This window comes from Dipodomys merriami, unplaced genomic scaffold (assembly GCF_024711535.1).
Source record: "Dipodomys merriami isolate MVZ:Mamm:240054 unplaced genomic scaffold, mDipMer1.0.p SCAF_13, whole genome shotgun sequence".
Classification (NCBI taxonomy): Eukaryota; Metazoa; Chordata; class Mammalia; order Rodentia; family Heteromyidae; genus Dipodomys; species Dipodomys merriami.
Genome location: NW_027202604.1, coordinates 16,705,116 through 16,727,157, shown reverse-complemented (window position 1 = coordinate 16,727,157; position 22,042 = coordinate 16,705,116). Strand labels below are relative to the sequence as shown.

At 39.7% G+C, this 22,042-nt stretch overlaps 1 protein-coding gene and 1 non-coding gene across 35 annotated transcripts in view; both read right to left on the bottom strand.

The window, feature by feature from the left end:
- Positions 1-22,042, bottom strand: part of Slmap (sarcolemma associated protein) — a 127,659-nt gene that overhangs the window by 92,285 nt on the left and 13,332 nt on the right. The window lies entirely within an intron of this gene.
- LOC138824903 (small nucleolar RNA SNORA57) lies at positions 11,386-11,534 on the bottom strand. Its single transcript, XR_011371219.1, has one exon. It is a non-coding gene; the product is annotated as a small nucleolar RNA SNORA57 (small nucleolar RNA).

Sequence of the window (22,042 nt, the reverse complement as noted above, 5' to 3'; positions counted from 1 at the left end):
GTAATGTATAAGAAGGAGAACAAGGCAAGACACTAAAATTCTCTCAAGATGATCAAAGTCTGGTAGAGATTAAGACTAGAGATACTTATCCAGATGCTGGTAGCTCACACATGTAATCCTAGCTACTCAGAAGGCTGAGATCTGAGGATCAGGTTCAAAGCCAGCTCAGGCAAGGAAGTTCATGATACTCTTATACCAAGCAGTCAAAAGAGAGCTGGGGCTCAAGTGGTAGTAAACTAGTCTTGAGCACAAAAGTTCAGAGGCAGTACCTAGACCCTGAGATCAAGCCTCAGGATTGCACACACATGCATGTGTGTATGTGTATGTGCATGCATGTGCGCACACGCACACACACGCACACACACGCACACACACGCACATACACACACACACACGCACATACACACACACACACACACACACACACACACACACACACACACACACACACACACGCTCCCCCCGCTCCCGCCCCCAGTTAGAGATATTTGATGCTGGCAAGAATGTGGAGAAATTGCATTCTTATATACTGTGTATGAAAGTATAAGCTGATACAATTTTTTTGGAAATGAAAGAAATATCTATTAGAGTATTTAATGCTTATACCTTTTCACTCAGTAATTCCACATTTGGACATCTAACATATGGTAATACTAAAATATGCACCCATATCTTGGCAAACTCATCAATGTCTTCATTGAAGCAAGATTAGTAGGAGTTGAAAAGTTGAAACAACCTTAATGCCCATCCAAACTGTATTATAAACCAGTCATGGTGGCTCACACCTGTAATCCCAGAACTCAAAAGAATGAAGTAGGATGGTTGAGAGAGTTTGATTGCAGCCTGGATTATATAGCAAAACCCTGTCTCTAAAAGTAACAAAACAAAGAAACAAACAAACAAAAACTGTATAATCATTTGGTGAAATATACCAAAATTGGCTAGGCATGGTGAATGCCTGTAACTCTAGTACTTGAGAAAAGTAAGGAGGATTTGGGACTCTGAGACCAATCTATCCTACATAGTGAGTCCAAGGCCACTCCAACCTTCTTAAAAAGACTCTTGTTTCAAAAAAAAAAAAAAAAGTGCGCAAGGAGCCCTGGGTTGACTCCTGCCACCATGTATCTGACACTTGCTTTTGCTCATTGGCTGGTACCTTACCACCTGAGCCACACCTCCAATACCAAGAAACATTTTTTTGTCAGTCGTGAGTCTGAACTCTGGGCCTGGGTGCTGTCCCTCAGCTCTTCAGCTCACAGCTAACGCTCTACAACTTGAGCCATAGTGCCACTTCCAGCCTTTTCCATTTATGTGGTGCTGAGGAATCAAACCCAGGGCCTCGAGCATGAAAGGCAAGCATTCTACCACTGAGCCACCTTCCCAGCCCCATAGAAACATTTTAAAGACATCTTTATTAGCCTAGTTAGAAGAAATCTGGGCTTGATATATAAATTTGACTATCGTTAGAATATGAACAGAATTTAATGTCGAAAAGAAGAAAATCACCAAGAAGGTGAGCAGATAGACCACAGGTCCAAGGTCTCAACCCTGAAGCAAGTTCAGAGCTTAGGGAGATAAACACCAATCAAAGGAAACAAAATAGGAGTATGTCCTGGAAGCTTTGTGAATGGTATTTTCAAAGGATGTGGGAAAAGTCAACTATCAGATGATGCTGATCAATTAAGTAAGGTGAGGTACAAAAAATAACCACTGGAGACAGCAACCTGGAAGTCACTGATAACCTTGATAAGAATAGTAGTAGTGAAAAAAAAAAGAACAGAACACTTAATAGAGGAGAATAATTTATGAGAAAATGTACAGAATGAGAGAATATATAAACAAAAGATTATGAAAGTAGAGCAAAAGAAAATAGCTAGAAGGCAAGTAGAGACCAGAGTTTTGTTTTTTTTTTTTTTTTGGTTGATATTGTTTTTTCTTTTTGGTCAGTTGTGGGGCTTGAACTCTGGGCTTGGGCACTGTCCCTGAGCTCTTCAGCTCAAGGAGAGCACTCTACCACTTGAGCCACAGCGCCACTTCCAGTTTTCTAGTGGTTTATTGGCGATAAGAGTCTCACAGACTTTCCTGCCCAGGCTGGCTTTGAACCGCGATCCTCAGATCTCAGCCTCCTGAGTAGCTAGGATTACAGGCATGAGCCACTGGCGCCGGCTCAGTCTGAGAATATTTAATCAGTCTGAGAATTTTTAATAAGGTAAATATTATACTGTTTTATATATTAACAAGAATGATCCTGTAGAGAGGAAGAGTACAGATCTCATCCTTGGGAATCAGAGGCTTCCTAACGCAGGAATGCCATGCTGAGCCATGAAAGCTGAATAAGACTGAGTCACGATGAGTGGGGAGGAGATTAAACAGTAGGAGCGACAGGTAAGAAACAGCATAGCATGTGGGCTGGTGAGGGGAGAGGGTTAGTACGGCTGCCAGGCAGAATATAAAGACAAAAGGACAGGTGAGTCCAGAGAGCTAAGCAGCTGCCTTGTAAGACATATCAAGCGGTATAATCTTCACAACAGAGATGATACAGGATTTAGCATTATAGGGGCTAGGTAGGGAAGTACTGAGTTCTAAAAAAAATACTCCATTCTGAGTGAAAACAGTATAAAGTATACTAGATTAAAGGCTTGGAGACATGTTATAAGGCTGTTCAATAATAAGGTTCTGAACAATGACAGTATTAAAGGTAGCTAAAGGGCTTTACAGATCCTATAGGCTGATGTTAAAGTAAAAGTTTCCAGATTAGACTACTGATAATACCATTATCTGTTTTCAGAAATACTAAAGGGAAGAAAGCTAATAAATGAATCACTTCAGTTTGGGATATTTACTCTCAGCTTCTGTATAGGATATCCAATGAGTTAAATGTAGACAGATAGACATAAAACTCAGACATTAAGGCTCAATATATCTTTGAATGGTCCCTAAAAGTATACAAATAATCCAAAAATCACACGGAGAAAACAATGACTGACACTCTAGAAACATCAACTTTAATAAGAAACCAGTAGAGAAAATGCTTGAAGGCATTTCAGACTGAATAGTCAGAAATGTATGAGGAAAATCAAGAAAAGTAACACCAAAGAGGCCAGGAAAATAGCCAAGGGCTAGTTAGCAACTCTATCAGTACATAAAGAGAAACCATGGTAGACCAAATAAGCAGTGAGAGATGAGAAGAATTCAGTCACACCCATAACAGCCTAGACGGTCTAATTCTACTCTATTCACTTGTTTCACATATTACCTCCTCACCCACAACTTCATGTAAACTCAACTGTAAAAATCATATCGTCCTTTATATGGATGGATGGATAATGTAGAGAACACTAATGCTAGTAGCCACATAATGTATTATCAACACAAAAGTTGATCAGAAATGGAAAAAATATTTCATGGTAGAAGAAAAAAATATAAGAGGAATTGAATAGGACAATGATTCCTCTTTTCAGTGTTGAGGACAGAACCCAAGCCCTAGTATACGGTAGGCAATCATTCTATTTCTCAGCTACATCCCCAGCCTGAAAATGTATCCAGGCTGGTCTTGAACTCAAGATGCTTCTGCCTTATCATCTTTGCCTCATTAGTACTGGTGTGTATCACACAACTGGCTCAACTTTCATCTCTTGCTTTTAGTTTACCACTTTTTGGTAGACAATTTGTCAAACTAAACATAGTTTATTTGGGGATGACTGTGTTGCATTATACTAAGAGTGATTCAAGTGTTTGGCCCGCCTATACCGAAGAACTTCACAAAGAACTTTATAAAACCAACAAGAAGAGTATTTTCAGATGAGTCCCCGAAGCAAAATTAATGAAGAGTAGAAAGGCCATCACAGAATTATTTATGGGAATGGGAAAGTTAACAGCATTTTCTTGGAATAGGGTCAGGGAAACTCCCAAGGTGTGAGTCATTAGATTAAAGAATAACTAGATTTAGGAGTCAGAGCTAGAAAATCAGGATTCTGACAAAAGCAGAACAAACACAAAGTTCCCTAGGCCAGAAAGTAAAAAAAGTTGTGTTGGGTTATTACCTTCAGAGTTTGGGTGAGTCAAAGAGAAGGAGTGGAGAGGAAGGCCTGACCAGACTTGACTTCAACACATGGGAAAATTATAGCCGCATTCTTATCTTTTAGTTTAGTCCTTACTAATTTGCCCCTGAAACATTCAAGAAAACTACCATGAAAGTTATCTCAGAATCACTGAACATATCATATTAATTAACAAATTTTGCTAATTTAACAATAAATAATTTGTATACATGAGTATGTTTCTTTTTATTTTTCCAGAGTGCTGGAAGTGGAACCCAGAGTCTCACACATGCAAGACAGACAGACAGGCCTTATCATTGAACTACACTCATATACTTGAATCTTCATCTTTTTGGTGGGAAGAAGTTGGAGCAATGTTCCACTATGTAGCTAGGCTGGCCTTCAGCCCACTGTATAACTCAGACTGCCTTCAAACTGGCAATCTTCCCTTCTTTTGCCTCAACCTCTGAAGTGCTGGGATTACAGGCTTGTACTACCATGCTCAGCTTGATATATATCTTGAGTGAATTGCCTACTTAATTCCTTGGTGTGTTCATCGAAAATTATCTTGATGACCACTTTTTATATGGGATTTATATTAAATCTTATGTGTTATATCTATTCATTTTCCTGTCGATGAAAGCAAATCACGTGGCCTCACTAATTTTGACATTCTCCTTGGAATTAAAGTTTAGACTTAAAAAATCTTGTTATCAATAAATTCTAAAGTAGATTCTGTTATTATACTGCATAGTTTAGAATCTCGCATATGCCTGCTCCAATCATTTCACTTCAGCTTTTATCATTCAATTATGTATTTCTCCTCAAGTACAGAACTATCATCTTTTTTTTGTTTTGTTTTGTTTTGGTTGGTCGTCGGTCCTGAACTGGGCCTGGACACTGTCCCTCAGCTCTTCAGCTTAAGGCTAGCGCTCTACCATGTGATATCATCTATTTTTAAGAGAACTTTCTGTGGTTAAATGAGTTCCAAGCGATTCTACTCATAGTTATTCCACCCAAGAGAAGTAAAAGCTACCAAGAATTATACACAAATATTTCTAACAGCATTGCTGAAAATTACAAAAACATGGAAGCAATACAAATGTTTATCAACCACTGAATAAACAAAATTTGGTATGTCAGCAATAAAAATGAATGAACTATTGATACATTCTGTAACATGGATGAATCATGAAAATATAAAGCCAAGTGAATGAAGCCAGATTCAGAAGACAGCACATTGTATAAAATTTCCAGAAAATGCAAAGCTGTAGAGACAGAAAGCAGATCAGTGCTACCTGAGCTTGGTTATTGGTAGCAGTGAGTCTGCAAACGAGCATAAGAAGTTCCTTAAGTAAGAGAATGTTTTACAGCTAGTTTATAATGATGGTTACTGAGATGCACATAAATATTAAAAATAAGGACTAGGATAGGGCATGCTGAATTCAATCCTTAGCATATAAAGAGGGAAATTACCAAAAAAAAAAAATCAATGACAAAGTACTCAGCTTAAATTTGTGAACTTAGATATGGAACTAGATATGGAGGGGATGGTGGAATTGGGAGAAAGGGAGTATTATAAAAAGGATAACATTGTGGGCTGGAAATATGGTTTAGTAGTAGAGTGCTTGCTTAGCATGCCTGAAGCTCTGGGTTTGATTCCTTAGTACCACATAAACAGAAAAAGCCAGAAGTGGGGCACAGTAGCTCAAGTGGTGCTGTTGCTCAAGTGGTAGAGCCTTGAGCAAAAGAAGCTCAGGGACAATGCCCAGGCCCTGAGTTCGAGCCCCAGGACTGGCAAAAAACAAAAGTGTGGGGGGAATTGACTAAGATGCATTGTACTCATAAACTGACATGTTCAACTGAAACTCCTTTACACAGCTACTTAGAGATAATAAAAAAGAACTTTTAACAACAGTATTTAACTTACATTAAAAGGGAGATTTTATAGAACATGATTATATTTCAATGAAGCTATCTTTTAAAACCAATAAACAGAAAAAGTTAAAAATATATGAACATACATTTTTCCCCACTCAGCGTCTTCTATGTAGCAAAGCTAGTCTCAAACTTTTGATCCTCCTGTTTTAGCATCCTGATTGATAGGATTGGTGCTGTGTGTTTCTAACCAGACCACATATACACATTTTAAACAACCTTGAAATATTTAAATTTAAGCAACTCAATCTGCTACTGAGAAAAAGCAAAAAGCTTTTTGGAGGGCACAAGTGCTAGGGCTTGAACCCTGAGCTTAGGTACTGTCCCTAAGTGCTGGTAAAGTGCTTAACACTAGCACTTTACCACTTTGGTCACAGGCCCTCTTTTGGCTTCTTGATAGTTACTTGGAGGTAAGAGTTTCACGGAGTTTCCTGCCCAGCTAGCTTTGAACCTATATCCTCAGAATTCAGTCTACTAAATAGCTAGGATTATAGAAGTAAACCACCAGCACTCAGCCAATCTTGTTGCTTTTTCAGATAAGGTCTCAACCTAACTTTACATGGGGTGGACATGAACTACAATTTTTCTGTCTTTGCTATGTACCATACCTAGCACCAGTCTCTTAAACATATATGAAGGTATGGACATTTTTTACAAAAAAAAAAAAAAAAAAAAGCTAGCAAATACAAAAAGGCAACAAAATGTTTAAAGACAAATCTCACAAATGTGAGGAACACACTCTGTAATTAATAGGACCCAACAACTAGCAAATAGGAAAGATACAAATTTTTAGGGGATGAGTTAAATCTCAAAGAAAACAGAGTAAGATATTTGACAGGCAGAGAGGAACTCTCTCACATCTAATGTATAACTTACACAAAACATTTTAAAAAGCCTGTGGCAAGTAAAGTCAGAAAGTGGCTCCAATGGCTGCATTGTCAAGCTAGAAGCCTCACTATCGACCTCTCTCTTGTGATGGAAGTTAGCTAAGTATGTTTTATGAACCAAAGTTATTATAATTAGCAAAAAAAAAAATCCTCCCATTTATTATAAGTAACAAATTGTATCCCCTGACTGTAGCAGACTCCTTTGGCTTCTTGGCAATGTTGCTCAGCTGGGTAATACTCTATTGAGAAGTAAGCCCTATAGTAGGCTGCCAACTCCAACTACACTGTGTTGGTACTTATGAAGATATAAGAATAAATGTATTAAAATGTAATTTCACTCTTACCCCCATAAGGAAAAAATATAACCATCTTTATTACAATGGCCATTATAAACTTAATCACAAAGTGATTTGCTCACTGACAAAAATTTCCAAAGCAATGCAACAGATGAATCACTATTTACTGAAAAACTTCAGTTTTTTGGGGGCTGGGAAGGTGGCTCAGTGGTAGAGCGCTTGCCTTGCATGCCTGAGGCCCTGGGTTCGATTCCTCAGCACCACATAAGCAAAAAGAAAAAAACCGAAAGTGGCGCTGTGGCTCGAGTGGTAGAGCACTAGCCTTGAGCTGAAGAGCTGAGGGACAGCACCCAGGCCCCACGACCGGACCCAAAAAAAAAAAAAAAAAAAAACTTCAGTTTTTACCATAGGCAAAAGCATGTGACCTGATCTAAAATCAAATTAAGGAAAAAAGGACTTGGGGTATGGCTCAAGTGGTAAAAACTTGTGAGACAGAGTTTCATTCTTTTCATTCTTTTCTTTCTCTCTCATTCTTTCTTCCTCTCCTCCTTTCTTCACATCACGAGAAAATAAAAGTAAAATAAGTGCTACAAGGACATGTAAGTGAAAAAGTTAAGCATACCACTGTATACACTCTGGCTCACGCCTATAATCCTAGCTACTCAAGAGGCTCAGATTTGAGGTTTGTGGCTCAAAGCCCACCCAGTCTGGAAAGCCCATGAAAATCTTATCTCCAATTAACTACCAAAAATGCTGTAAGTGGAGCTGTAGCTTAAGTGGTCAAGTGCCAACCTTGAGCAAAGAAGCTTTGGTACAGCACCCAGGCCCCAAGTTCAAGCCCCAGGACCAGCACACATACATACGCATGCACACACGCATGCATACTAGGTAAAAATGCTGGGATTCATGCTCAGGAGGATAAGATCTGAGAACTGAGTTTGAAGCAAGCATGGGCAGACTGGTTTCCAATTAACCAGCAAAACTCTGCAACTTGGAGGTGACTCTAGTGCTAAGAATGCCAGATATGTCTCAGTTCAAGCCCAAGACACTCAGTTCAAACCCAGTATCAACATAAACACTCGTGTGTGTGTGTGTGCGCGCGCGCACGCGCACACACACACACACACACACACACGCAGAATTTAAAATATGAAGTAAAGCTTGTATCATTAATAGATGTCATTAAGTGAATCTATTTCCATTTAGTAAAGTTTAGTAAATGCTGTGAATTTTGAGATCTCTATTAGTCTTTAGAATTCTGATTTTTGAGTCCTTGATCTCAGCTGATTTAGGTAAGTTTAAGCAATTTTTTTTTTTTTTTTTTTGCCGGTCATGGGGCCTGAACTCTGGGCCTGGGCGCTGTCCCTCAGCTCTTCAGCTCAAGGCTAGCGCTCTTCCACTGGAGCCACAGCACCACTTCCGGTTTTTCCTATTTATGTGGTGCTGAGGAATCGAACCCAGGGCCTCATGCTTGCAAGGCATGCACTCTACCACTGAGCTACCTTCCCAGCCCCAGTTTTTATAGTTTTTCTAGTAGTACCAAAGTTCATTTGACAGGATTCCTGGTTGTTTTTGTTTGGAGGCATTCTGCAGTACCAGAGATCAAACCCAGGCTTTGCACATAAGCAACCACTCCACCGCTGAGCTTCCACCCATAGCCCTATTTGAGTTTTTTAAAAAATAAATTATTCATACCTTAACTTTTTTTTTCCTTCTCCAACTGCTTTTCAACACTGAAAAGCTTAACACTGTTTCAGGCATGTTATGTTATCTTATTGGCAGAGCCACATTTACACTAAGGAAGTGACTGTGCAGATTCTAGATTTTGACATACATGCTTTGTAGGTGGGCATTGAGCAAGTAAACAGTACTAAGACTCTAAAATATAAACGAAATAGTATTTGTTTTGTTTTTTGTTTTTGTACTGGCCCTTGGGCTTGAACTCAGGGTCTGGGTGCTGTCCCTGAGTTTCTTTTGCTTTAGGTCATGCTCTACCACTTGAGTCACAGCTCCATCTCTGGGTTTTTGTTTTTTTGTTTTGGTAGTTTAGTGGAGATAAAGAGTCTTGCAAACTTTCCTTAGATTCAACTAGGTACCTAGCTTGTACATTTGTTGTTTTCTTTTTTTAAAGTTAAGGCTATATGGGCTGGGAAGGTGGCTCAGTTGTAGAGTGCTTGCCTTGCATGCATGAGGCCCTGGGTTCGATTCCTCAGCACCACATAAGCAGAAAAAAAAAAAGCCGGAAGTGGCACTGTGGCTCAAGTGGTAGAGTGCTAGCCTTGAGCTGAAGAGCTGAGGGGCAGCGCCCAGGCCCAGAGTTCAGGCCCCATGACCAGACCCAAAAAAAAAAAAAAAACCCAAAAAATAAATAAATAAAAGTTAAGGCTATAAACTGATCATAGTGGTATATACCTATAATCCCAGCTCCTAGGGAAGCTCAGGTTGGACAATCTTGAGTTCAGGGTCAGCCAGGACAATCTTAACATGACCCTTCTTTCAATCCCCCACCCCTCAAAAAGTAAGAAAATTCCCAAACACTTAACTGGGTTCTAACTCTCTCTCTCAAAAAAAAAAAAATTATATACACACACACACATACACACACACACACATCTCCAGGCATCAGTAGCTCACACCTGTAATCCTAGCTACTCAGGAGGCTAGATTGGAGAATCACAGGTTCAAAGGTTCAAAACTAACCTGGACAGGAAAGTAAATGAGACTCTTACCTCCAATAAATTACTAAAAAAAGTAGGAAGGGGAGTTGTGGCTCAAGTGGTAGAGCACTATCTTTGAGCAAAAGAAGCTCAGGGACAGTGCCCAGGCCCTGAGAGTTCAAGTCCCAGGACTGACAAAAACAAAAACAAAAACAAAAACAAAAACAAAAAAAAAAAAACCCTCCCCTTGTTCCCTTTTCCAAAGATGGAAAAGTTTATACATATACATATATAGGTATATACACATACATATATGTGAGTATATGTAATATAATGTATATATATGTAAGTATATGCGTATACATATGTACTCAGTATATCTTTTATTACTTTCATCTTTAAATACATATATATTTCAAAATTACATTGAGCAAAGTAAGCTAGGCTCAGAAAGACTAAGGGAACATGTTTTCTCTCTTATGAGAGAAACACATATAAACACATATAGGATCATATGTCTATATAAACCACCAAAGTGAGTAAAGTATGGTATACACAGGAGTAAGATCCATGGTGTAACCTCACTGAACAAGATAGTTTTAATAAAAATGAGTCTCAGCAAGCTGAAACATGTCTTGCTTAATCTCGTTGAGGTGGGTGGAGGCTAATGGAAAGAGGGTAGGTGAATAGTCATGAGACTCAATGTACATATGTGAAGCTAGGAAACGATGAGACTGGTAGGGCAAGGGTTAAGGAAAATGATGGAAGGGGTAACTCTGATCAAGATGATTGCACACATAAATGTGCATGTTAACTGAAGTCATCTGTTTGACCATAACAATAAGTAAGTTAGGGCTGAGAATGTGGCTCGTGTTAGAGTACTCGCCTAGCATGCATGAGGTCCTGGGTTTGATTCCTCAGTGCCAAATACACAGAAGAGCCAGAAGTGGTGCTGTGGCTCAAGTGGTAGAGCACTAGCCTTGAGCAAAGGCAGCTCAGGTTCAGTGCCCAGGCCCTGCCCAGGACTGGCAAAAATTAATTAATTAATTAAAATCAAATAAATTTTCATATTTGAATATTATTCTCTAAAACAAAAAAAAATGTTTCCTCTGACCTCTGCTCCAGACAACTTTATGTTTTTCTAAGTTTAGGGTGAATTTTTTTCTAATCCTGGGGCTTAAACTGGGCCTGGGCATTGTCGCTGAGTTTCTTTTTTTGCTCAAGGCTTGTTCTCTACCACTTGAGCCATAGCTCTACTTCTGGCTTTTTTTTTTTTTGTCAGTCATAGGACTTGAACTCTGGGCCTGGGTGCTGACCCTGAGCTCTTTAGTTCAAGGTGAGTGCTCTACCACTTGAACCACAGTACCACTTCTGGTTTTCTGGTGATTAATTGGAGATAAGAGTCTCACAGACATTCCTGCCCAGGGTTGGCTTTGAACCGCGCTCCTCAGATCTCAGCCTCCTGAGTAGCTAAGATTACAGGTGTGAGCCACAAGCGCCAGGCTAGGGTGAAATTTTCAATAGCTCTCTCTAGTCAAACTTAATTTCTTTTTTTTTTTTTTTTGACGCGTGTCCCAGCGCTTGAGGATAGAACCAGGGAACGAGAAGCCGCCGGCACCGAAGACACGACTCCAAGAGAGCTCGAGCCCTTTCCTTCTGCCTCCGTACATAACGGAGATCAGGACTGCACGCCCGCTCCCCGCCAAGAAATGGAGGGCTCAAACTTATTTCTAGCTTCCTAGAATATACAATGCTTCCACATACATGACCTCATTAAACAGCCTTCAAGCCACCCTATTATGGTTTGAATTAAAAGCTTGATCCTCACTCTAATGTTCAGAGTGAGACTTTTAGGAAGTAAAGGGTTCAGCTTTATCAATCTATCAATTCTTGATAGATTCACAAAATTGATTAAGACTATTGGAGGTGCAAAAGGTGGAGTGAGATTGGAGAAAGTAGGTCACAGTGTTGTGCCTTTTGTTACCACAGTATAGTTGACATAATTGTTGTGTTTTTGTTTTTCTGGGAACCCGGGCTTAAAATAAGGCCTTGTACTTCATTAGGCTTGCTTGCAAGGCAAGAGCTCATTCACTTGAGCCACTTCTTTAACCTGGCTCTTAGCTGAAGATGAAGTCTTGAGGACATTTTCTACTCAGATTGGTTTCAAGCCTTGATCTTTCAAGATTCAGCTTCCAGAGTAGCTAGGATTATAGGCATCAGCCACTGGCACTTGGCTTAACATAGTATATCTTGTTCTAGGCTGTGTCTACATTCCTGGCTTTTTAATGATGAGTGGCTTTCTTCTTCCATGTTCAGTCTCACCACAGGTCTAAAAGCATTGGAACCAAGCAACCATTGGCTGAAATCTCTGAAATGGTGAGTAAAATTAAATCTTTCTCCTTTAAGTTGGCTTGCTGAAGTATTTTGTTATAGCAACGAAAAACTGAATAACAGATCCCTACCAACAAAATCCAAGGACTACTTTAAATCTATACAAACTAACCTTTGGTCAATAAGAAATGAAGTGGTGTTTGAGTGTTATTAACAAGTCCCTTCTCAAAAATTCCCCTCTGCCTGTACCTCACAATCTGATCTTCCTGGTTCTTCTTCTCTTTCTGTTCTCCCATGTCTGTTTTCCTTTTCTCTGCTAGCTGTTTAAATATTGATCATCTGTAAGGCTTCCCTAGGTGCCACCTTCCTGGAGACTAACAAACTTTCTGGTTGTGTATAGCCTACATCGTTTATTATATAAGTCAATAACTCCCAAGTCTATTTCCTTCCACCTGGATGACTCAGTTGCCATCCTCTCCCCTGCCAACTCCACTTTTATTAAATTTCCTAGGTAGTGTTGAACTTTCAATCTTCCTGCTTCAGCCTCCTGAATAGCTGAGATTAAGATGCATATCATGGTACTCAGCTACTGCTTCTTTCTATAAAAGTATTCATTATACTTCCCTGACTAAGTCTATCATGCATGGCCAAATGACACATTTTGGGCAATGAAATGTGAATGGAAGTGATATATGTCCCTTCTGAATGAAGCTCTAACTAGAAGTCCATAGTTCTACATAACTCTTCCTCCTAACACCAAAACATGCTCCATTCTAAAGCTGTCCCTTCATCTTACATTCCTAAGGAAAACAGCTATGGATACAGCTGTTTTTTGACCTAAACATGAGCAATAAGGCATCCTTTGTTGTTTTAAGACTCTGGGTTTGAAGGTTGTTTGTTAGCATAGTAAGAACTGATACACCAAACTAGATGCTTTTCCTCTACAATATCATTTAACATCCAGACATACATGATTATTAAATTACACTATATCTAAAAGTTTTTTTATACTGTCTTACTCAAATAGACTAGGTTTCAAAAGGTCAGACACGTTAGATTGTGTTGTTTTTTTGTCTTTACCACCTTAATAGTAGTAGACTGATAAATATTTAGTGAAAGAACTACAAAGATACTTGCATTTTCCAGTAAATGTAGTTACAAAAGTCAACTAGAAAATATAAAAATAGGGCTGGGAAGGTGGCTCAGTGGTAGAGCGCTTGCCTTGCATGCCTGAGGCCCTGAGTTCAATTCCTCAGCACCACATAAGCAAAAAGAAAAAAGCCGGAAGTGGTGCTGTGGCTCAAGTGGTAGAGTGCTAGCCTTGAGCTGAAGAGCTGAGGGACAGCACCCAGGCCCAGAGCTCAGGCCTCACGACTGGACCAAAAAATAAATAAATAAATAAAAATAACATTCGAAAGAAAAGATGGAGGGGCTGGGAAGGTGGCTCAGTGGTAGAGCGCTTGCCTTGCATGCCTGAGGCCCTGGGTTCGATTCCCCAGCACCACAGAAGCAAAAAGAAAACAAGCCAGAAGTGGAGCTATGGCTCAAGTGGTAGAGCGCTAGCCTTGAGCTGAAGAGCTGAGGGACAGCGCCCAGGCCCAGAGTTCAGGCCCCAGAACCGGACCCAAAAAAAAAAAAAAAAAAAAAAGAAAAGCTGGAAAGGTCTCATAGCAATTTGTGATTTGTTTTATATAAAATAAGTTTTCTCTAAAAGGTTTGGGGAAATATATTTATCAGAGAATCCAATCATACCACTGCACTTGTATTCTCTCAATAACCAGGAAGAAAAAAAGAAAGGTAGAAAAGTAAATATTAAGAACATGTACTGTACAATTTACATGCCCCCCCATGGATCCATTCTTACATATTTTTAGCTACATAATAAACCCAGCCTTATTCAGTCTTACTACACACATTTTTGACTTAGCATAGTTAAAAAGTTAGTAATCAGAAGAAATAACTTCCTGCATACTTATTAAGCAACTCAGTTGATATAAAGAAGCGCTCAGTCAGTTCTGAATTATCAGTTGTGTTTAAATTGTTGTGTGATCTGAGGTTTCCCCGACTTTAATTTTATAAGATTATGCCTCCCTAGCTGGGCGCTGGTGGCTCACGCCTGTAATCCTAGCTACTCAGGAGGCTGAGATCTGAGGATCGCGGTTCAAAGCCAGCCCGGGCAGGAGAGACCGTGAGACTCCTATCTCCAATAAACCACCAGAAAACCGGAAGTGGCGCTGTAGCTCAAGTGGTAGAGCGCTCGCCTTGAGCTGAAGAGCTGAGGGACAGCGCCCAGGCCCAGAGTTCAAGCCCCACGACCGACAAAAAAAAAAAAAAAAAAAAAAAAAAAGATTATGCCTCCCTAAAAGCAAATGTTGCCTAAAAAAAAAAACAAGACAAAGTTAATATGCTTAAATTAAGTAATAAAAGTGAAATTTTTATATCTGTTGAAAGTCAACATGTCTTCAGAGGAAGTTGGTTGGTGTCAGAAAAATGAATCACATATTTGCAGTATGGTCCTAAATTCTATGCATGTACACATTTTTTCTTCAACAGCTCTCTCTTGGTACTGCAGGAATATCATGAGTCTAATGTATACTCAACAGTCAAATTAAGGATTAAACATGATCAAAGTTCAAAATGAAAGAATGGACAAATCAATGAGAATTACAACAATTGTTAAAATTTCCCAAAGAAAGCATTAAACTTTCACTTTTCCCATTTAGAGCACTAAAAAAATCTAGAACACATCCAAAACATCTCCATATTTGAGATAGTTAAGTGGAAAACTCTCCTTATGATAGCAACAGAAATGGGAACTGTAATAAAAGCAAAAATGTTAAGCATTACATAATTTTAGTGTGAATATGTCAGGACTAGGGGCTTGAAACTCAGGTATTTTTGCTTTTGGCTTGGCTGCTTTGGCTCAAGGCTAGCACTTTATCGCTTGAGACACACTTCCTTTTCCTACACAAAGCTTTATTTTGTGTGTTTAAAATGGTGACATCCATATGTAATTCAGATTTACCCAGACCAACTTTGCAGATAATCAGAAAATTCAAAGGAAAGACTAGGGGTTTAGCACAGCTGGAAGACAGAGTTCTTAGCAAGTGTGAGGACCTGGGGTTTGATCTTCAAAACAAAAAAAGTTAAAAAGTAAAGAAAAAGTGACAGATCAGATGAATTAAATCATAGCATTAACTGCTACAATTGGCAAGATCAGTATAGTCACAAAACTGGAGCAATACCTGCAGTAGGTCTTGCTAAAGTAGCTGAACTTGCAATACCAAGTTTTCTTTTGCAGTCCCAACATACACATACCAATACTCCAAATATTTGGTTTGAGGAATTATATTTTGACAGCAGGACTTAAATATCAAAGTTAAACACTTGATGTCTGTTAGAGAAAGAGTGTGTACATGAAACACAGAGGCTAACAGCTAGCTAACCAGCAGGCCTACACAAATTCCAAAATCAATTTTCTATTAAACTCTGTAATTTTCTTAGCACATCTAAGCTTTCATACTGCTAAGTGACAAAACAGTAATAATAAATATTTGTAAAAGAGGGAAGGCCAGCTGTGGTTTCTCATGCCTGTGTAATACCAGCTACTTGGGAGCCAGAGAACAGGAATATTGCAGGCTTTGCCAAGGCAAAAAGTTAGCTAGACCCTCAGTACAACAAAATAAGCTATGTAGTTGTATACATCTTTATCACAGCTATTTGGGAGCTCACAGATAGGAGGAGGTTCAAGTCCAGGTGGGCCTAGTCAATAGCTAGACCTTATCCAAAAAACAATGTAAAAAAGGACTAGAGACATGGCTCAGATGGTAGAGCATTTGCCCAGTAAGTGCAAAGCCCAGAGTTCAAATTCCAGTACCTAAATAAATATAATACTAATGTTAATGATAAAACCATGACACACTGAGAGTGTTTTTAATCATTTTCTCACATACTATTTAGTTTGTGCATTTTTATATCAGTTTTCAAGATAGATACAGCTAAAACAAAGGATAAAAGTTTGATACAGTTCTCAAGTCAGATTACTGATAAAGTAGAGGGGGAAAAAAGAACTACTAAAATCAAGTATAACCAACTCAAAATGGAACAAAGACATAAGTGTAAGATCTGAAACTTTGAAACTACTAGGAGAAAATATAAAGGAGATGCTTTAGTATGAGCGAAGATGAACCCAAAAAAGCCAATTAAAAAAAAACCTAACAAATGGGATTATGGAGATTCTGTGCAACCAGGCAACAAATGAGTGAAGAGACAACCTACAGAATAAGAGAACATATTTATAAAGTATTCTTCTGAGAAGAAATTAATTTCTAGAATATACAAGGAACTCAATTGTTCAACAGAAAACAAAACAAAAAACTCAAATAATTAGATTTTTTAAATGGGCAAATAATCTGAGTAGAAAGTTTTCAAGACAAATAACAAAAATATGAAAAATAGGTCCAATGTTACTAATCATCAAGGAAATGCAAATCAAACCTACAATATGATTTCATCCTCAGCTAGAATAGCTATTATGAAAAGGAAAAAATAAATACTGACAAAAATATAAAAGAGAACTTTCATCTAATGTTGGTAGGAATGTAAATTAGTACAGCTGTTTTGGAAACCAGGATGAAGGCTCCTAAAAACCATACATAGTTGGGTGTGATGGCTCCTCAAATTTATAATCCTAGCTCCTTGCGGGATAGAGACTGGAAGATGGCAGTTTAAGACTAGTCTGGGCATGAAAGTTCATATCATAAAAGTTCAATATCAGAGCCATAGAGAAAGCACAATAGCAGGCACAGTATTTGCCTGTCATCCCAGTACAAAAAGGAAGCACTAATAAAGAGATCACAGTCTAGACCAGCATAGGCATAAAAAAAAAAAAGAACATTTGTGCAAAATTAACAGCAGCTAGATGCCGGTGGCTCACACCAGCAGTCCTAGCTACTTAGGAGGCTGAGATCTAGTGATTGGAGTTCAAAGCCAGGCTCAACAAGAAAGCCTATTAAGACTTTTTTTTTTTTTTCTTTTGGTCAGTCGTGGTGCTTGAACTCTGGGCCTGGGCCCTGTCCCTCAGCTCTTCAACTCAAAGGTAGCACTCTACCAATTGAGCCACAGTGCCACTTCCAGTTTTCTGAGTGGTTTATTGGAGATAAGAGTCCTGCCCAGGCTGGCTCCTGAGTAGCTAGGATTACAGGTGTGGGCCAACAGTGCCTGGCTCTATAAGACTCTTATCTCCAAGAAACTGCCAAAAACCCAGAAGAAAAGCTGTGGCTCAAATGCTAGAGTGTCAGCTTTGGGTCAAAGACCTCAGAGACAGAATGCAGGCACTGAGTTCAAGCTCTAGGACACACACACACACACACACACACACACACACACACACACACACACACACACACACACACACACACACACACACACACACACACACACACACACACACACACACACACACACACACACACACACACACACACACACACACACACACACACACACACACACACACACCAACAACAACAACAACAACAACAAAAAGTAAAAATTGAGCTACCAAAGGATCCAGCTATTCCACTAATGGGTATATATTTAAATGAACTGAAATCTACACTCATTTATGACAGCACTATTCACAACAGCAAAGATACAGAATCACCCTAGGTGACAAATAGGTAAAGAAAATGTGACACACCCATACACACACTCACACACATATACACAATCAAGCGTTATTTGAAGCTAAGTGCTGTAGTTAAGTGCTTTACAATCTTAAAGATCAGCATGTTAAGGCTTGGTTGCTAGCTTGTGGCACTACTGTTCAGTGGAACCTTTAAGAAGTAGGGCTGGGCTGGGAAGGTGGCTCAGTGGTAAAGCGCTTGTCTTGCATGCCTGAGGCCCTGGGTTCGATTCCTCAGCACCACATAAGAAAAAAGAAAAAAGCCGGAAGTGGCGCTGTGGCTCAAGTGGTAGAGCACTAGCCTTGAGCTGAAGAGCTGAGGGACAGCGCCAGGCCCAGAGTTCAGGCCCCACGATCAGACCCCCCCCCCAAAAAAAAAAAAAGAAGTAGGGCTTACTATAGGGAAGCTAAATGGTTGGAGAATGTCCTTTGAAGAGATACTGGGAGCCCAGCCCCTTGTTTGCATCTGCCACCATGAAGTAAGTGGTTTCCTCTGCCACACACTCTCCCTAAGGATGTGCTGCAGCCTCACCACAGGCCCAAAAGTAACAACACCAGACTGACACTTCTGAAATTGAGAGCCAAAATTAACTTTTCCTCCTAATCAGTTGATTTATGACAGGTATTTGTTACAGCAACAAAGCTAAGTCATGAGCGAGTAAACTAGGTTCATCCAAACAAACATATCACTCCCATACTTTACCAAAGGAGTCAGTGTTCTAACAGAGGGGACAGAAGGGGTACAGGGTAGGAAAGAATAATGGAAGATATGATGAAGAAGCACAACACAATAGTAGGCAATTCCTATGGTGACAGACCAGAAGTTATCTACTTTCCAGATGCAGCAATGACAATAGTACCACAGACATCAACCCATACCAAATGTTAGCACTGAGTTATCTAGTGCTCAAGGAATGCTACAGCTGTGTCAGCACCAGACTACTTCTGTGGCATGATTTTGGTTATGAATCTAACATTCAAATTTGTAACCTGGATGTCCATCCCTCTTTAAACCCTTTGCACATATTTTTTTGCTCTGCTTAAATCAAATATAGGCAGTGCTGGGGAATATATCTGAAACTATATCCAATACTGCTCTTATAAACTCAACTGCCTCTTAAAAACATCCCTCTGGTTTTATGTCTTCTTTTTCTTGTCAGTTGTGGGGCTTGAACGCAGGGCCTAGGCACAGTTCTTGAGCTCTTTTTGCTCAAGACTAGTGCTCTACCACTTTGAGTCACAGCACCATGTCCTGTATTCCTGTGATTAATTGGAGTAAGAGTCTCATGAACTTTCCTGCCCAGGCTGGCTATTCACTGTGATCCTCAGATCTTGGCCTCCTGAGTAGTGAGGATTACAGGCATAAAACTAGTGCCCAGCTGGTTTTATGTCTTTTAATGCAAATCTTCACATAACAAAACAAACATATGTTATTCTCTACTTTCAATCTCTAGGATCTAATTCAAATCTACCTTTCTAGACAAACAAGCCGTCCCATCTTTATGATATAGTGCTCTTTAGTCTTAATTCTTTTTTTTTTTTTTTTTTTTTTTTTGGCGGTTGTGGGGCTTGAACTCTGGGCCTGGGCGCTGTCCCTCAGCTCTTCAGCTCAAGGCGAGCGCTCTACCACTTGAGCTACAGCGCCACTTCTGGTTTTCTGGTGGTTTATTGGAGATAGGAGTCTCATGGTCTCTCCTGCCCGGGCTGGCTTTGAACCGCGATCCTCAGATCTCAGCCTCCTGAGTAGCTAGGATTACAGGCGTGAGACACCAGCGCCCGGCTAAGTCTTAATTCTTAATATCTCTTAATTCTTCCCTCTTTTTTTTTTTTTTTTGGCCAGTCCTGGGGCTTGAACTCAGGGCCTAGGTACTGTCCCTGAGCTTCTTTTGCTCATGGCTAGTACTGTACCACTTGAGCTACAGTGTACTTCTGGCCTTTTCTGTATATATGGTACTGAGGAATCAAACCCAAGGCTTCATGCAGGCTAGGCAAGCACTCTACCACTAAGCATCGTTCCCAGCCCTATTCCCTAATACTTTATGGCTGTTTGCTTTTGCTTCCCATATAAACCAAAAGCTCTTTGAAGACTGATGTAACATCTTAATACCTTATTTGCCATGTTGCCTGATATGGCATAACAAGCTTTTACATGTTTCCTGGTTGACTAGATTCTTGCCTTTTAACTTGTCTCCTTTCATTTCCTTTCCTTCAAGTATGTTCTGATTTTTCTTGCTTTTAGAGGGAAACTACACAAACTTAATAGTATTATATAACAGATATCAATTAAAACTATTTTTAACGTGTTCAAAAGAATTTGCCTACTTATAAAACTCTAAAGACAGATATTCAAGCTGGGCATCAGGGGGCTCATACCTGTAACCCCAACAACTCAGAAGGATTGAGGGTCCAAAGCAGATCAGGAAGAAAAACCTTCTATCCTCTATTTCCAATTAACCAGCAAAACATCAGACTGGAGCAAGCTGAGTTCAAGCCCCAGTATTGGGGCACACTTAGAAAAATTAGCATACAGGTATTATTGTGCAAACATACCAACTGAGCTAAGAATTAAAAAATAGCCACAAGTACATGTCAGGTGCTTTATATAAATTTAAGTGTTTTACATAAACTCTAAATTTAATTAAAACAAGCCAGGTGCTTGATGCTCACGCCTGAATCCTAGTTACTGAGAAGGCTGAGATCTGAGTATCACAGTTCAAAGCCAGCAGAGGCAGGAAAGTCCATGAGACTCTAATCTCCAATTAACTGCCAGAAAACCAGAAGTGGGGCTGTGGCTTAAACTGGCAGTGCACTAGCCTTGAGCAAAAGAGCTCAGAGACAGTGCCCAGGCCCTGAGTTTAAGCCTCATGACCAATGAAAAAAAAATCCTGACTACAGTTCTATGAGGTGAATTCCATAGCCTTCTTTTCCCTTCCCCCACAACTCCTTTTTCTTTGGTGGGGAGCAATACTGGGAGTGGAATCCAGAGCCTTGCACTTGTGAGGCAAGTGCTCTACCACTAAGCTATATAGCTAAATCTAGAGGAAAAAGGGGGGAGGGGGTAAAGAAAATCTGAAAGTCTCTGGGGAGGAAAGTAGATCTGGTTTTCAAATCTCTGAGTAGTTGAGCACTGGTAACAGAAGCCCAATTGGAGGCAGAATACTTAAATTTTTTGGAGTTTGGCTACCTGAGTAGAGTCTGCTAACCTGCGGGTTTGCACTTCCCAGAATAACACATCATTCTCTTCCAGCCCTTTCTGCCTTAACCACACAGTTCCCTCAGGTTAGAATGCATGCTCTATTTTATCCAGCCTGCAAAACTCTATTCATTTTTCAGTGTCTTAAAAACAACTTTTGTGAAGCCCTCTTCATTCCTCCCACATTTTCTGCCCCCATTTCCTGGATAAGGAACACATCACACATCACTCTTTTAGTTTCCTGCAAACAATGATTCACAGATAGTTCTATTGTTGAACTGATTTGTACTGTAATTCATTTACAGGACAACTTCCTGGGCATTAGACACAGAGAGATACTAGGTAAAGATTAGAATGCATAATAGACTCATGTTAAGTTCAACTACAATTTAAATATCACTCATTCTAAGAATATTTTATTAGCCTTTATGTGTGTGTATTCATCAAAAATTCACTAAAAGTAAAATCTTTATCTTGTACTTCCCAGGTCCAGATTGGGACTATTGCTGTATTACTTAAGCCACAGCTCCACTTGCAACTTTTTGCTGGTTGGAACTAGTGTTTCGGACTTACCTGCCCAGGCTGACTTCAAATCACAATCCTGATTTCAGCCTCTTGAGTAGCTAGGATCACAAGCACCTAGCTACAGATTGAGACTGTTAAAGTGTACTTTATCAACCATTTCTTTTTCTTTTTCTTTTTTTTTGAGTCTGGTCGCCAGAACTCTGGGCTTGGGCGCTGTCCCTCAGCTCTTTAGCTCAAGGCTAACACTCTACAACTTGAGCCACAGCGCCACTTCTGGCTTTTTTCTTTTTGCTTATGTGGTGCTGAGGAATTGAACCCAGGACCTCATGCATGCAAGGTAAGCGCTCTACCACTAAGCCACCTTCCCAGACCCTCAACCATTTCTTGATCCTTACATTAGGACTCTAGCAACTTCAAAATTGTACCTAGTAATAAACATTTTAGAATTAAAAACACTAAACTTAATTCAAAAAACAGGTCCACTCTAGA